Source organism: Phocoena sinus, chromosome 4 (genome assembly GCF_008692025.1).
Source record: "Phocoena sinus isolate mPhoSin1 chromosome 4, mPhoSin1.pri, whole genome shotgun sequence".
Taxonomy (NCBI): domain Eukaryota; kingdom Metazoa; phylum Chordata; class Mammalia; order Artiodactyla; family Phocoenidae; genus Phocoena; species Phocoena sinus.
This window is the reverse complement of record NC_045766.1, coordinates 113,635,976-113,652,213: the sequence shown is the minus strand read 5'-3', so window position 1 is coordinate 113,652,213 and position 16,238 is coordinate 113,635,976.

Genomic DNA, 16,238 nt, shown 5'->3' with positions numbered 1-16,238 from the left:
AGTGCTACATGCTTCCTGCAATTGCAATGTGGCCTCTCCAAGTAGTCTCTTAATTGTTTTGGGGCCACATAACTCTACAAGAATAGCATGTTCCTTTCTCAAAGAAGCTAAAAAGTGCCCCAGAGGATAGGAATAGTAAATGAAAAACTAAATTAAAAGTATTTGTTCTAAATTTCTTAAAAATACTGCCCAGATAATCCTTTTAGAGGGATTTGGACTTGGGTGACCACAGAATGCTTGAGTGAGGTGACATCATGAGTTGGGCTTTGAATGGTGGTGAGACTGAAGGATGGAGTCCTGGGATTCATTTCAATAATGGCATTTGCAAAGCCTTGAGAATTGGGAAGAGAAGTCAGGAATCCTCGGCAGTTTTTATAAAAATTTTTTTTTTTTTGCGGTACGCGGGCCTCTCACTGACGCGGCCTCTCCCGTTGCGGAGCACAGGCTCTGGACGCGCAGGCTCAGCGGCCATGGCTCACGGACCCAGCCGCTCCACGGCATGTGGGATCTTCCCAGACCGGGGCACGAACCCGTGTCCCCTCCATCGGCAGGCGGACTCTCAACCACTGCGCCACCAGGGAAACCCCAGTTTTTATAAAAATTTTGAAGTCAGTCTCCACTTCTTACCTGCAATCTGCCTTCTTATACATATAGTCCCTCAATTTCTTCATCTATAAAATGAAAAAAATATTGATGTCATAATCTTTTATAAAATTAAATATTCAGTCAAAGAGCCTGCCTCATGCAAGGCCTTTAAAAAAGTAAAAATAATACATTGGTAAATGAGTTTATTTCTAACAGTCACATAGCGCTGGGGGAATGTCATTGGGCATGACTTATGGCGATAATACTCCCTCAAGAGTATGCTGAGTTTTGAAGAGATATCACACCCTATAATTATGTGAGCTTTGTTTATATTGATAGGTGTTTGTACTGCTTTGCAAAAATGCTACCACATGGAGCATACAGCAACTTGACCTGTCAGTTGACAGTGTTCAGTTTGGGGCAGGTAAAAATACGGCTATCATTCTTAGATGCTCAATAAAAGTTGTTTCACTACTTTGGCAGGGGGGAAATAGTTTATGTTGGCTAGAGTATGTGGCCCAGGTGTGGGAGGGAACTCTGGAAGACAGGGCTGAAGAGGCATTTTAGAAGAGATTTAAGGAATTTCTCTGCCAGAGTGACAGATTTTCCCTATCACAGCCATCAATTTGCTTCCCCATCTGGGTCAATAAATATTTTCATCTTAGTTGTCACCTCCTCTGTGAAGTCCTGATTCTTTTAAGTAAAACTGATCAGCTCCATTTCATAACATGGCTGAACTCTACAAACTTTTGTCATAGAATTTGTACTGTTGCATTTCACTTTGTTAACATTTTCTTCTTCCTACCCTGAATGGTGAATTCTCCTGTACATAGACTATATCTTATTCATATTTTTACCTCTTACATTTATATGAAATGTCATATAATAAGTTCTCAATAAATGCTCCTAAATTTCAGCTGTACTATTCAATTTATTTTGCTGTTGGAACTCCTAATCACCTCTTCCTGGACCCAAAGATATCTTTTCCACAAATCTCAAAATCAGTCTGGTCTGCTTCAATATAGAGAATTAAGTGCACACACACACACACACACACACACACACACACACACACACACACACACACGTTTTCCCACATAGGACTTCTGTAAAAATACACTAAAAAAATCTTATAAATGTTATTAAACCCAAACAAAGATTGGGGTTAAGGCATTAATGGATGAGAAATTTCAACACATTTCTTAAAGACTAAGACAAGTGGTAATGATGAAAAAAAGAGGAAATATTTTATTTGCATATAGGTAGAGAGAGCTATAACAGAGGCGGGAGACCCTGTGCCCAGATAATATACCTAGAACAAGAGGATTCTGAAACAATGATATCCGATTATGCAGAAACCAGAAAGGGGACAGAAAACATGGGAATTGTTGAAGATCTTTATGGGGATTAATTTCCTCTAATCATCATCCCCTACTGTCTCCCATATAATAGATAGGCAGTCATCTACAATCCAAAAACTGCAGTGTTCTTCCCTAAATAAATTGAACAAACTTTCTTGGTAGAAATAGGCCAGCTTGAAGCAAATTCTTCTTTACCTTGGCATTTAGGTATCACACAGAATAACACCTGGCACTTTACCAACTCACCTTAAAGTAAATTGACAAAGTCTTGCCTTTGTATATAGAACCCCAATAAACCTTTCTACTGACCTCATTCTTAAATATAAATAAACAACAAAGGATAAATAGACTTTAAAGCATGAACATGATTTTGGAATAAACGGCTAGACTTCACTCACAGAGAAACAAACAACAGACTGGCATCAGACTTCAGACTTCCAGGATGTAATACCTTCAAAGACCATGAAGCAATATCTTCAAACTTAAAAGAAAATGTTTTTTGATCTAAAATACTGTATACAACCAAGCCAGCAGTAAAGAGTAAGGCAGAATAAAGACATTTTCAGACTCTTAGGTCAGAGAAAATTTACCAGTTTGCTTACAAAGTTAAATAAAGGTACTTAAGCAAATTAGTCAAAAGATCTAGAGGAAAATTTATTTTAAAAACCCAGGGAAGTCGTGAAGGAAACCCCTTACACTCAGTCCTTGCTCTCCCCTGTTTCAATCCCTCTGTCCTTTCAGATTGTAAGTCCTGCATCTACAGTCACCCTAGTCCCACCACAAGATGCAGAAGCAATGCCCCCCTTAGATTTCTCCACTAGTCACTTTTATGATCCTGCCTTGGAAGCAGCACATGCTTGGCTTCCTAAATTCCTTTGCAAGGTCCAACTTGTCAACCTTTGCCAGTTGGTGGTTAGAAACTTTTCTATAATCATCCTGCTTTGCTTTCCAGAACTTACTTCCCTAGCTCCTGCCACAATTTCATACAACCTAATTTCTGTAGTGAATCCCTTGTTCAATAATACTCATAGTGGATATGCTTCTCTAATTCAAATTGGATTGATACAGACTCCTTGGGAAGGAAGTGTAAGTCTAGCATACTACATAGCTCTACAGTGAACATAATTTACAGTCTTGTAATAAACTAACCATTGAATATTTGTTTTCAAAATTTAGAATAAACTTATGGAAAAATCATAAGAGATTGAACTATGATACTGCAACAGGCATGGCACTCAGAGTTTGGAGGTAAAATAGGGTAAGAAAAGTAGGGTGAAGACTGGAATTCCTGATGCTTTCAATTCTATGATGAATAATAAAGAAGTGAAGCATGCTGTGTCAAGTTGTGGAGTGGACTGGTAAAAGAACTTGGAATAGTGATATAATTATTTGGTAAGAGAGAAAGGAGGAGAGAGGAGGGCAGTAGAAATAAACTAAGCCTCATAATTAATCATAGCAGAAAAACAATATAAAAGTCTAAAAATGATAAATCAAGAAACTGCAGAGCAAACATACTCTTTGGAGACATGGATTTGATGACTGAAAGACCAAATATAGACATATATAGAGATAGTTAACCTCTACAGAATCATAATTATCTAATAAGATTGGTTCCTTTGGAAGAAAACTAGGAGATGGGAGTTGGAAAGACTTTCACTTTTCTCCATACCTATGTTTATAGTGATTGAATAGTTTCTCATATGTGTGTTAGTTTTTGAGGGCTACCATAACAAAATACCACATGTTGGGTGGCTCAAATAATAAATACCTGTTGTCTCACAGTTCTGGAGACCAGAGGTAAAGATCAAGGTGCCAGCTGGGCTGGTTTCTTCTGTGATCTTTCCTTGGCTTGCAGATAGCTGTCTTCTCACTGTGTCCTCACTTGGCTTTTCTCTGTGTAAACTCATCCCAGATGTCCCTTTCTCTTCTTTTATAAGGACACTAGTCGTATTGGATCAGGGCTGCACTCTTATGACCTCATTTAACACTAATTAAGTAATAAGTAAATAAGTTTTAAAGGCCCTGTCTTCAGATACAGTCACATTAGGGATTCAACATACGAATTTTGGGACAAAATTCAATCTACAATAATGTGTAAGGTGAATTAATTTATAATAAATAAATAATTTAATTTAAATCAATATTTAAAAGAAGCTGTATCTAGAGGGCAAAACTGGGTATGATGGGTGAGACAGGGAACTCGTTCATTTCATTTTAAGCCCATGCATATTATTTAATTCTCTTAATTTGGCATAAATGTTTTTATATGTTAAGTAATGAACCATAAGGTGAGAGAGTTCATCAGCATTGAGATCACCTCTGTATGGAACATCAAAGGTGGCTACACTCTCTTATTGCCTTACAACTAGCAAAAGTTTTTCTCCTTTGTCCATCATCACGAGTTTGTTCTTTTTGTTTATAAATTTATTTATTTATTTGTTTATTTTTGGCTATGTCGGGTCTTTGCTGCTGCGCACGGGCTTTCTCTAGTTGCGTTGAGCGTGGGCTACTCTTTGTTGCGGTGTGCAGGCTTCTCATTGCAGTGGCTTCTCTTGTTGCGGAGCATGGGCTCTAGGCACGTGGGCTTCAGTAGTTGTGGCTCGCAGGCTCTAGAGTGCAGCCTCAGTAGTTGTGGCTCAGAGACTTAGTTGCTCCAGGGCATGTGGAATCTTCCCGGACCAAGGCTGGAACCAGTGTCCCCTGCATTGGCAGGTGGATTCTTAACACTGCGTGACCAGGGAAGCCCCCATGAGTTTGTTCTTATTTTTTTTTCTCCCTTTCTCTTTCCCTCAGTGTTTTTAAACTGTGAGTTTTATGGAGATATTCTAATCTTTCTCAAAGTAGCATAAACTCCTTAAGTATTGGGATGCTACCAATCTCCCTGGCATCCTTCAACGATTGGAGTAGTCTGTACTAGGAAGAACTTACAAATAAGTGAGAAAATAAGAAGAGATCAGGAGGAAAGGACAGACAATGCTAATGAAGGAAGTTGCCAAGGATATAATCCCATCTTCCAATTTCCTTGTTCTAAAGAAAGCACATATACAAAACACAATATACTTCATGGTTAGGCAACTGGATCTGTGGAGTGAGCACAGGAGAATATGTTGTTAGGATTATCGAGAGACAAATAATAACAACGCTAAAGTGAAGAATCCAAAGTCAATCACTCAACATTCAGCTGATACAGATAAATAACCAAGGGAGAGTTACAACAGTGAAGCCAGATCAATGCTGTTGAAATACAGAATGAAATCGGCAATAAACCCTAGGGTCTAGTTAGACTTTTATACAAATCTGATGTTCATTTGGCTCCCAGTCAGATGATTCTGGGAGAAGAAGGCAGATTCCAGGAGTCCTGAGGAGGGGCCTAGAGAGATCAAAGGTCTGAACATTTCAAGCCTAGAGGAATTGCTCTGTTCCATTGGATGCCCCATTTATAATGTAGAAATGTCAACACTCTGTTCTTAGGTAAAAGATGAATGTGTTTATTGTATTTGCATTCAAGGAATACTGACACTATGGTCTCGGTTGATGTTGGTATCAATTTCATTTTAATTCTAAATTCAGAGGAGTCAAAGATGAATGCATACTTTATGAAGGGGAGGCTTTATTTCAAATTTAAATATTTACAGTATTTGTCAGTTCAGTGTGCACCGAATACATTGATCTAACTTCAAAAGTTTAGCACAGAAATTGACCTGACTGCTCAGAACATACTTAACCATAAAACAACACAAAGAATAATATTATGCTGTCATTGTTTCGTGGTTCTGTGGGTACAAACTGCATTAATTTTATTTGAGCCCACGTCAAAACAATTATTGTAGCTTCAAACTACCACTTGAAATATTCAAGGTCATTTTTTTAGTTTGCCATTTAATAGATATTTATTGAGATCTGTGCTAGGAGCTGTAGTGAAAGAAGCCACTACCCTCAAAAAGTCTGTGATCTACAGAGGCAAGACTCACTTATGTTTTAAAATTAGTAACAACACCAGAAACACTGCAAGTTAATTTAGAATAAAGTACCAGCCAACTGGCTCTCATGCTTCCCTCATCATACTCATATTTATTATAATTTAAGAAGAACTCAGGGGTTATATATCAGAAATAGAAAGGAAAATTAAGAATTTTTAACTTTTTCCTTCAAACATACAGTTCAAGTTATACTCCTCGAGATGAATATTAAAGATAGTGCAAAATGTTTTTCTTCACAATTTTGAAAGAAAATTATTGTAGTTTCCTTCTCTCTGTCTTTTTTGTCTCTGCCTCTGTCTGCCTCTGCCTCTCTCTCTCTCTCTCCCTCCCTCCTTTGTGTGTTGGTAATGGGCTATCCACAAACTGTGCAAATGAGATAATGTGACTAAACTAAACTAAACTTAAAAATAACAACAGCAACAAAACCTGAGCATCCTGAGTCTCACATACTCAATTATTTCTAAGCTAAAAAAGTATTTGTATTCTAAGTCTCCCATATCCCCCAATTTTTTAAAGTCCTAGGGCTTAAATAATCCAAAAGATGCAGGATCTTCTGACTTTTACCCCCAAGCAGGCAGGTCTCTGGGCTTCCTAGGAGTCTGAGTTGCTACTCCACTGTCCTACAGATGGTAATACTCACCTGGAAGTCCCAGTTTTTGTTGTTTGTTAGTTTGTTTGTTTTACTTTTGGCCACACACTGTGCAGCATGCGGGATCATAGTTCTCCAGCCAGGGATCAAACCCACACCCCCTGCACTGGAAGTGTGGAGTCAACCACTGGACTGCCAGGGAAGTCCTGGAAGTTCCAGTTCTTCCTGCAGTGGAGTCTCACTTGTTCAGGTTTCTGCACAGCCTAGGGTCTTTGGAAGGAAGACCCTCCTGCTCTCTTGGGGTCAAGGTTGTTAGATTTTCAGGTTTGTTTGTCAATTTATATGTCTACGGTCAACTAAGGTTCTCCACAGATAAGGATAAGCACTGCACTGGAGGAGTTTCCAGAATCAGTCACACCTTAGGCCAAAGACATTTTACCCATAACATAAAAATGCAAGGTGAAGTAGCAAATCAGATGTAGAAGCTGCAGCAAGTTATACAGAAGATCTAGCTAAGATAATTAATAAAGGTCGCTACACTAAACAACAGATTTTCAACATATATGAAACAGGCTTCCATTGGAAGAAGATGCCATCTAAGACTTTCATAACTAGAGAGGAGAGGTCAATGCCTGGCTTCCAAGCTTCCAAGGACAGGCTAACGCTCTTGGTAGGAACTAATGCAGCTGGTGACTTTAAGTTGAAGTCAATGCTCATTTATCTTTCTGAAAGACCTAGGGCCCTTAAGAATTATGCTAAATCTACTCTGTCTGTGCTCTATAGATGTAACAACAAAGCATGGATGATAGTATACCTCTTTACAACATGGTTTACTGAAACTTTTAAGCCCGCTGTTGACACCTACTACTCAGAAAAATATGACTGTTCGTTGACAATGCACCTGGTCACCCAAGAGCTCTGATGGAGATGTACAAGAAAATTAATGTTGTTTTATGCCTGCTAACACAACATCCATTCTTTAGCTTACGGATCAAGAGGTAATTTCGACTTTCAAGTATTATTATTTAAGAAATACACTTCATAAGGCTATAGCTACCATACATAGTAATTCCTCTGAAGGATCTGGGCAAAGTAAATTGAAAACCTTCTGGAAAGGATTCACCATTCTAGATGCTAGTAACAACATTGGTGGGTGAATAACAGACCTAAATGTAAAATACAAAATGATGAAACTCCTGGAAGATAACATAGGAGAAAACTAGATGATCTTCATTATAGCAATGAGTTTTTAGATAATATGACCAAAGGCATGGTTCATGAAAGAAATAATTGATAAGCTGGACTTCATTAAAATTTAAAATTTGTGGTCTGTGAAAGACAATGTCAAGAGAATGGGAATACAAGCCACAAACTAGGAGAAAATATTTGCAAAAGACATATCTGATAATGGACTGTTTCCCAAACTACACAAAGAACTCTTAAAACTCAACAAAAGGAAAATGAACAACCCAATTAAAATATGGGCCAAAGACCTTAAGAGACAACTCACTAAAGAAGATACACAGGTGGCAAACAAACATTTGAAAAGATGTTCGGCATCATATGTCATTAGGAAATTGCAATGAGATACCACTACACACTTTATAGGATGGCCAGAATCCAGAACACTGACAACAATAAATGCTATCAGGATGTGGAGCAACAGGAAATCTCATTTATTGTTGGTGGGAATGCAAAATGCACAGCCACTTTGGAAGACAGTCTGGCAGTTTCTTAGAAAAATAAGCATACTCTTACCATATAATCCGGCCACTACACTCCTTAGTATTTACCCAAAGGAGATGAAAACTTATGCCCATACAAAAACCCACTAACCAGTGTCTATAGCAACTTTATTCATAATTGCCAAAACTAAGAAGCAACCAAGATGTACTTCAGTAGGTGAATGGATAAATAAACTGTGGTACCAGACAGTGGGATATTATTCAGTGTTAAATTCAGGGATAAAAAGAAATGAGCTATCAAGCCCTGAAGAGACCAGAGGAATCTTAAATGCATATTAATAAATGAAAGAAACCAATCTGAAAAGACTATATACTACATGATTTCAACTACATGTCAGTCTGGAAAAGGCAAAACTATGGAGACAATAAAAAGATCATTGATTGCCAGTGGCTTGGGGTGAGAGGAAGGGATGGACAGGTGGTGCACAGAGGATTTCAAGGGGAGTGAAAATACTCTGTAATGGTGGATATGTGTCATTATCCATTTATCCAAACTCATAGAATGTATAACACCAAGAGTGAACTATAATGTAATATAAACTCTGGTCTTCCAGTGATTATGATTATTAATGTAGGTTCATCAATTGTAACAAATGTATCACTCTGGTAGGGGATGTTGATAATGGAGGACAGTATGTTTGGGGAAGGGGTTATATGAGAAATCTCTGGACCTTCCCCTTAATTTTGCTGTGAAACTTAAAACTTCTCTAAAAAAATAAAATAAATGTTAAAAAATTAAAGATTATTTTAAAATATCTAATAAAAAATCATATGGTTATTACCATAAAAAAAAAGAACATTGGTGGTTCATGGGGAGATGTCAAAATATCAACATTAAGAGGATTTGATAGGAGTTGATTATAACTCTCAGATAACTTTGAGGAGCTCAAGACCTCAGTGGAGAAAGTAACTACGGATGTGGTAGAAATAGCAAGGAAACTAGAATTCGAAATGGAGCCTAATAATGTGGCTAAATTGCTCCAATCTCATGGTAAAACTTTAACGGATGAGAAGTTGAAAAACTTCCTTTTGCATTAGCAAAGCAAGTGGTTTCTTGAGACGGAATCTACTCTTGGTGAAGATGCAGTGAAGATAGTTGAAATGACAACAAAGGATCTGTAATATACATAAGCCTAGTTAATAAAGCAGTGGCAGGGTTTGAGTGGATTGACTCCAGTTTTGAAAGAAGGTCTACTGCGGGTAAAATGCAATCGACCAGCTTTGCATACTATGGAAAAATTATTTGTGAAAGGTAAAATCAATTGATTCCACAAACTTCACCGTTGTCTTATTTTTAAAAATCACCACAGTCACCGCAGTCTTCAGCAACCACCACCCTGATCAGTCAGCAGCATCAACATCAAGATCCTCCACCATCAAAAAGATTACAACTTACTGAAGACTCAGAAAATGATTAGCAATTTTAAAAAAATAAAGTATTTTTAAATTAAGGTATGTATTTTTTTAGACGTAATGCTATCTCACACTTAATAGACTTAAACACAACTTATATATGCACCAGGAAACCAAAAATATTGTGTGACTCTATTGCAATATTTGCTTTATTGTGGTAGCGTAGAACCGAACCCACAGTATCTCTGAGGTAAACTTGTAATATTATCCTCAAAGCAACCCGATTTTGATGTTAATTGTATAGTCATCCTACTTGATAGCAGCATTAGACAGAGTTGATTGATTTTTTTCACTCACCAGACATTTTCTTCACTTGACTTACATTCTTCTGGCTTTCCTACTTTCTTAATAGACACTCCTCAGTCTCATTTATTCATCCCTCCTCTTCTCCACAACCTCCTAATGGAGGAATCTTGGGCTCTCTAATTGGATTTCTTCTCTTCCAGTAGGTAGCCACTGTTGAAATAGTTAATGTAATTACACTGAAAATGAAATGATAAAGTACTTAGACAATGATTTATCACATAAGGGAGTCATTTCTCTTTGATGATTTTCCCTTTGTAAATGAGACTAAAGCAAATGGATTTAAAAAATATATATTTCAAAGGGTTTGCAAAAGTGTCAAAAATTATTTCTGCTTTATTTCTTTTCTGTCTTCCATCTTGGCTCACCTTCCCACTTCCATTCATAAAAATAAAATATTTCTAACATTATAGTGGTCAAAAATAAAAAATGCTCTGTTCAAACAAATGGAAGTATAAGATCAAGCTCTAACTTGACCAGTCCTCCAAGAGTGTAATTATTGATACTAAATTTCACTGTAAGTTTCTTCTAATAGTGGCTAAGCAAAAGGCTTAAAAGAAAAAAAAAAAAAAAGCTATATATGTATCTGTAAAATGCAGATTGGTGCTTTGAATATTATGTATAATCTGTAACCTCATTCTCTCTAACCAGAGATTTTCACATAATGAAAAGAAAATTGGTAGAGCATTGATTGCTCCAATTTTAAAGCAAGTACTTTTTTTCTTTTGTTTATTTTGTTGGTGAAAGGATAAGGGAGGCTTTAAGAGAGAGGCATGTTGGAAAGCAACCCTTGAATATAAATGTAAATTACAACATTCCCACAAATTGTAACATATCATTATCTCGCCCATTCTTTAAAGAAAGAAAAACAAGGCTAATAATCATCCAGTTACATATTGCAATAGAAGAGTTTTGGGTTTTTTATTAGACTATTATATTCACTCATTTATGAATCAAGATGTTTGGAGCTGGAGTGGCCCCTTCTGACCTTTTGGATGTCCTAATGAGAAGGTTGCTACTCATTACTGGACAAATCTATTGTCAGTAGGCTACTCCTTGTCTACATCTTTTGTATTGCTGTTTCTCTGTATTTGCATAGTAAAAGTCTTGCTTCATTTCTTTACTGACTTGAGTCTATTCAGATACCAAATAATTTCATCTGAAATTGAAAGACAGAAGTCCAATATTCATTCCTTCATAAATGTCACCAATACAGATCAGAATATCATATGGATTAGATGCTTCTTTAATTCATAACTGTGGTCCGTTAGCACAAGGACTAAAATCTCTTTATATACATTAAATCTTGCTCCTTCAGTAGTATGTGATGTTTAGCTGATCTGTCAAAGTGTTTCTTTTATCACATTCCCACTGTCTATTTTTCGTACAAAACTGCATTGTTGAGCTTCTTTTTATTGATGCAAAGAAATCTTACATGCAATTTCCATCCCATTAACAGTTTGAAGGAGATAATCCACATTCTAATAGTGCTGAACAGTAAACCACAGCCAATTCTGAGTTGCTGTCTGATCTTTTGTTGAACTGCCATTTTTTTTGCTGTAAGCGTGCCTCTCACTGCTGTGGCCTCTCCCGTTGCGGAGCACAGGCTCCGGACGCGCAGGCCCAGCGGCCATGGCTCACGGGCCCAGCCACACCGCGGCACATGGCATCCTCCTGGACCGGGGCTCGAACCCGTGAACCCTGCATCGGCAGGAGGACTCTCAACCACTGCGCCACCAGGGAAGCCCTGTTGAACTGTCTTTTGATCCTCTTTGACATATCAGCCATCTTTCTCTTGAGAGCCTCCACTATTTGCCTAAAAAGATACCGGGCTAGTTGTAACCTGTTTGAATGGAGAAATAGCTGCTGTGTTCAAATTATTTGCTATAAAAAGAGGTACTTTCAAATAGGATTTCAGTGGATAACTCAAGTATTATGAATGTGAAATACCTGTGCTTATTACCAAACTTGTTAATCGAGACTTTATAGATGTCATTAAAAATATGGAAACTTTAATATTTAATGTCTCAGTTTTGAAATCAGAGAGTCCTAGCCTAGGTTTATAATTTAATACCTCTAAGTCATATGTGGATATATGTGGGCAGCTTCTTCATCTATCAACATATCATCATTCTATCATCATAGAATGGATATAAGAGGAAAATTAGTTAAGGTATGTGGAGCTGAAAGCCTGACACAGTAGGACTTCCACTGACATTGTATTTATTACCAGTAACTAAAATTCCAGGTCAGGAGACCCTAATACTGTCTTTCAGAAGTTCAGTGTGGACAGAATTTTAATTGCTGCAAGTATTATTCTTTGTCATTGTCCTTCCTATTTGACCAGTTTTTACGATGGTATTGATTTATCCTGGGATGAAAAGTATTGCTAACATGAGGGTGTGGGCCACCCAGGCTGTGACTTTGTAACTGTCTCTGTGCAAACACGGACTTCTTGGTTTCTGCTACTATCCTCTCCATATGTATTTCTGCTCATATTTCTGATGTAAGAACACTTGCATATATCTGTAGCCAACATTTTACATTGTTCAAAGTAAATTTCCAATTATACCATCTTATACTGCCATAAATATATAATATGCTTGATCATCCAAGTATTTTTTTCCTCTTAAATATAGAGCTAAACCTCAAATTGCATAATATGGTAGATCTTAGTTCAAATATTCTGCTGACTTCGACTGCCACCATGAAATATCTGAATTCACACACACATTGCCTTTTTTTTAAATAAATTTATTTGTTTTATTTTTGGCTGCATTGGGTCTTCGTTGCTGTGCGTGGGCTTTCTCTAGTTGTGGCGAGCAGGGGCTACTCTTCGTTGCAGTGCACGGGCTTCTCATTGCGGTGGCTTCTCTTGTGGCAGAGCATGGGCTCTAGGTACGTGGGCTTCAGTAGTTGTGGTGCACAGGCTTCAGTAGTTATGGCTTGCAATCTTTAGAGTGCAAGTTCAGTAGTTGTGGCTCGCAGGCTCTAGAGCACAGGCTCAGTAGTTGTGGCGCATGGGCTTAGTTGCTCCGCAGCATGTGGGATCTTTCTGGACCAGGGCTTGAACCCATGTCCCTGTGTTGGCAGGTGGATTCTTAACCACTGTGCCACCAGGGAAGTCCAGTCTTTTTTTTGTTTTTTAACAAAAGGTAAATTACAGGTTAAATGAGTCCATTCCTAAGTAAATATAGTTTATAGTTTTAGATTTCAAATCACCTACCAAATATTAATTTAGAAATTAAAAATACATTCAAGGTATAGAGAATTCGTTCTTTCTTTGCATTGCTGCCAAAGTTTCAGTTAGTAGTTCATGACATCACTAACGCCTAAAACTGTGTGGAACATATGGAGTCAGGATGTGGTTAGAAAGAACAGAAGCAAAATAAACCAATTACAAAGCTAGTCTTGAGCTCCATTTACATTTGAAAAATTAAGTACTTTACTAGCAGACTTCTGAAATCACTGAGTAACCTTGCAGAGCTGAAGCTTTCAAAGGAGCAAATAAATAAGATGGGCAAAGAGGAAACATAAAAGAAAAAAAATGTGAGAATTTCCAGGGAAGTGATACAGTAAAACCCAAGGATAAAATGTGCCTTTAAAAGGCATCTTGAGGTTAAGATTAAGAAGTTGTCTATAAATAGAAAAGTTTTCAAAAGGTGGAAGAATATTAAATATCTGACTTATTTCTTCACATTTCAAATGTATCTGCTGCTGTGAAGACAAAGTTTATAATCAAAAACTGGAAATTTCAGATCTAAAAAGGAACTTAACAACTAAATAGTTTAGACCCTTTTGACAAATGAGAACTTAATTAAAAATGGAAGTTACTTACTTAGGCCATGGAAGCTATTGTCAGTTCTCCAAGATTCTCTATGACTTCCTTCCTTCTAACTTCTAATACTACCCCCCATAATGAGGCCAAACAAACTGAAATGTCAGAGTTTGGAGCAGAAAAAGGTTTATTGCAGGGTCATGCAAGGAGACAGGCGGCTCATGCCCTAAAAGCTGCGAACTCCCCGACGGTTTCAGCAAAGCATTTTTAAAAGCCAGGTGAGGGAGGGGAGTTGCAGGGTATGAGATCAGCTCATGCACAATTCTCTGATTGGCTGTTGCTGAGGTAACAGGGTGGTGTCAGAGAGTGGTGTCACATTATCAGTCCTTAGGCTCCAGGAAGCCTGGGGCTATGTGCTCATGGTCATCAAGTAGTTAACATCTTCCATTTGGTGGTGGTGAGGGGTTTTCCCATTTGTAAAACAACTCAGGAAATGTGCATCAGCTACTGTTACCTAGGTTACTCAGAGAGGAGCTAAAGCAGAGGATATGGGGAAAGGACCTGTCCCAGGAAGGCCCCATAGGGTTCTGCTCAGTTACAATGCCACATTCCCCTGGTTATAACAATAGTCCAAATGTGACTCAGGAAGAATCAATCAGATATGTCCTGGGCTTTCACTTTGGACACTGAAAGAAAGAAGTTCTTTCCTCCTGGGTTGCAGTCTTGGAGCTGTTAACACCCCTAAGTACCCAATCACAGGAGGTAACCCACCAGCAGTAAATAGATAAGGCTAACACATTGACTTTTTGTTTTGGGATTTTTTTTTTTCCCCCGCCTTTGTGTTCTGTTATGCTTGAAATCAGAGTCAACCCTGACTTGCAAATGTAAGAGCTGTTTATTTCCCTTTTGATTTGTGCAATTTTGGATTGAGTTTCTGTCACTCAACAAAGCATCTTATCTAAATGTGTGTCTATCTGCAAGTACATTCTGGACAGCATTTTTATAGCTACAAATATGTTGTCTTTGGCATATAAAGTGAGTCTTCTGACTCACTTTATAATAGTATTGATCTATTCTGAGATGACTCTGTGCCCATATAAGTGTTTCCAGCTAGTTTGAGAACCTAGGTTTCCTAAGGTCATTATCCTTTCATTGCAGAGCACATAGTCTCTTCCTTCACATTGTAGGGTGTTTCAGGAAAGAGTGGGGTGCAAGAGTATGGTCACATCCCAGGTTTCGGGCAAGTCCCTGGGACGGCTTCTTGGCTTTGTGCAGGAAAGAATTCAAGAGCAAGCCATAGTAAAGTAAAAGAATGTTTATTCAGGGAGATACAGACTCCATAGACAGAGGGTGGGCCATCTCAGAAGTAAAGAGAGGCCCCACGGTACTGGGTTGTCTGTTTTTAGAGGGGTGGGTAATTTCATAGGCTAATGAGTGGGAGGATTATTCCAACCATTTGGGGAAGGGCAGAGATTTCGAGGAATTGGGCCACCACCCACTCTTTGGCCTTTTATGGTTGGCCTCAGAACTGTCATGGCACTGGTGGGTGTATCATTTAGCTTGCTGATGTATTACAATGAGTGTATACTGAGGCTCAAGGTCTAGTGGAAGTCAATCATCTGCCATCTTGGACCTAGTTTGTTCTGACCAGTTTATGTTCTGTCCTCAATGGCTATCATTCTTTTAAAGGTTGTGCCCTGTCCCCTTCCTATCTCAAAGGGAGGAAATCTTTTTCTTCTATATTTCTTGTTACCTGGCTGGCCTATGAATCATATGGATCGCAATGAAAAATCAATCAGTCAATCTAAGAAAGAAATGGAAAAATTTATTCAAGCGAAAATGAGGATTATAACCCAGGAACAGCTTCTCAGAAAGCTCCGAGAACTGTTCCACCTGTTAGAGGTCAAAGCACAATTATATAAGCTTTTGAGACAGAGGGCTATACATCAAATGACGTATCATTGGCAGTTTACATAATCCAGATCTACACATACAAAAGAGTAGTGGTCATGGGTCACTATGGCCCCTTACAAGATTAGGAATGATGGCTATCTCCTAAGGTGTTGTGATCCTTCATGATTAAGAAGGAATGTTATCTCCTAAGGAGGTCTAGTTAATGCAGATGCATAGTACACACTAAAAGGGGGTGGGGGGGGGGGTGGAAGATGCCCAAACTGGCAAAGAAAATTTTTATGTTTAACTTTTTCTTGTCTTGCTATGAAATATGAAGTTTATTTCATTGTTGACAAAAGGCACATGAACAGGAGAGGGGGAAAAAGTTTTAATTATATACAGGAGACTTTCACAAAGAAATGAGACTCAAGGAGATGATCAGATGGTTGAGTTTTCTATACCATCATAGGCTAAACAAAGAAAAAGGAGGTTCTGGCTTCTGGTTGAGGGAGGCAAGTTATTGAAACCAAGCAGTGCCCTGTGGGGTACAAATCCTTTCCATGTCTGCTGTTTCTTATTAGTAGGAAAGAG